The sequence below is a fragment of the Rhinopithecus bieti genome, unplaced genomic scaffold (assembly GCF_001698545.2).
Source record: "Rhinopithecus bieti isolate Rb0 unplaced genomic scaffold, ASM169854v2 scaffold_10015, whole genome shotgun sequence".
NCBI classification, from domain to species: Eukaryota; Metazoa; Chordata; class Mammalia; order Primates; family Cercopithecidae; genus Rhinopithecus; species Rhinopithecus bieti.
In genome coordinates this window covers 12,818-14,790 of record NW_016806417.1, presented here as the reverse complement: position 1 = coordinate 14,790, position 1,973 = coordinate 12,818, and positions in this window count along the sequence as shown.

Here is a 1,973-nt window from a genome sequence, read left to right as displayed (position 1 = left end):
AACGGTCAGGAGATGCGAGACGCATCCTGGCTAACATAGGTGAAACCCTGTCTCTAAGCTAAAAAATAAGCAAAAAAAAAAGAAAGAAAATTAGCTGGGCTTGGTGGCAGGCGACTGTAGTCCCAGCTACTCAGGAGGCTGAGGCGGGAGAATGGTGTGAACCCGGGAGGCGGGGCTTGCAGTGAGCCAAGATCACACCACTGGACTCCAGCCTGGGCGACAGAGCGAGACTCCGTCTCAAAAAAAAAAAAAAAGAAAAGAAAAGAAAAGAAAAAAAAGAAAATTTCCCGAACCGTTGTCCTTTATGACATAGACTTTTGGAAAAATTAATTCCTCTTTCTCCTTTTAAGATGTTCCTTGTGTGGAGGTTGTCTGCTGTTTCCTTATGATTAGATTCAAGATGTGCACTCTTGGCCAGTATACTGACTAGGTGATATTGTGTCCTTTACAGGGTATCACATCTGGAGGCATATGATGGCCAGTGTCAATACTGATTACCAGTTAAGGTTGTTGCCTGATTTCATCCCTGTACAATTACTGTTGCCTGATTTCATCCCTGTACAATTTCATCCCTGTACAATTTCCTTCTTAGAGATAATTAACAGTCTGTGGGGCAACACTTTGAGATCAAGAAATATCCTGCTTATCATCAAAACTTCCCCTAGATTCAGCATCTGTAATTAGTTAGTAGCCTAAAACAACCGGTATTTATGAACTCAGACAGTTCCTATGGGTCAGGAATTTGGCAGTGGCTTGGCTGGGTGGTTCTGGCTCAGGGTCTCTAATGAGGTTGCATTTAAGCTGCCAGCCAGAAGCTGCAGTCATCTGAAGCCTTGCCTGGGGCTGGAGAATCTACTTCCAAGATGATTCATTCACATGCCTGGCAAGTTAGTGCTAGAACTAAGGCCTCAGTTCCTTATCACATGGAACTTTCCATAGGGCTACTGGACTGTCAGCATGACTGACATGACAGCTGGCTTCCCCTAGAGAAAACGATCTCAGAGAGAAAGCAAGGAGAAAGCAGTGCCTCCTGTGACCTACTCTTGGAAGTCATACACTGTCACTTCCACCATATTCATTCTATTTGCCCACATTCAAGGGGAAAATTAAGCATTAACTTTTTTTTTTTTTTTTTGAGACAGAGTCTTGCTCTATCACCCAGAAAATAACTAGAAATTGCTTTAAAATTCTTTTGATTAGAAATTAAATATCATAAAACTTAAACTTTTAAAAAACCACAAATAGCCAATCTATAAGATACATAAAAAAGTACTACATACTTATAAGAAAATTTTAGTTTTAAAAGCATTGATCAGAAAGTAAGACAGGTGAAAACAACAGAGCTAAGCATTTCCCTTGGGCATCAGAAGAGAGGAAACAATAAGAAGTAAGAATAAGGACAGGAATTGGTGACAAAGAGAAACACCACAAAACCAAAGAGGACTAAAAAAAGGTGTAACTTTAAAAATATTAAAACAATAGACCTCTAGAGCAAGTCTAATAAAGGAAATAAAAGATGCAAACAAAAAGCAAAACGAAAAAGGGAGAAATAACTATGGACTCAACATAATTAAAATAAGAATAGTAGGCTACACAGTTTGCTAATAAATTGTAAAACCTAGGTAAAATGGATACATTTCTGGAAAATCATAAAACACCAAAACTGGCACAAAAAGAAACAGAAAACTTGAATAGAACAAAAAGCATTCAAATATCTGAAATAGAAATCAAGTATTTTCCCTCCCAAAAGCCCTAGACTGAGATGGTTAACACAGACAAATTATTAAACTTTCAAAAAAATCTTTCCCAAGTTGCCAGAAAGTAGGAAAAATTTAAAAAAAAAGACCGCCAAAACAAAACAAACACAACAGCTCTTAATGGGAGACCAATATTAATTCCAAATCCAAACAAGGAGAAGCCAACCAAAGAACAAAAAGATCACTTCCCATATATGCATACACACAAAAATTCCA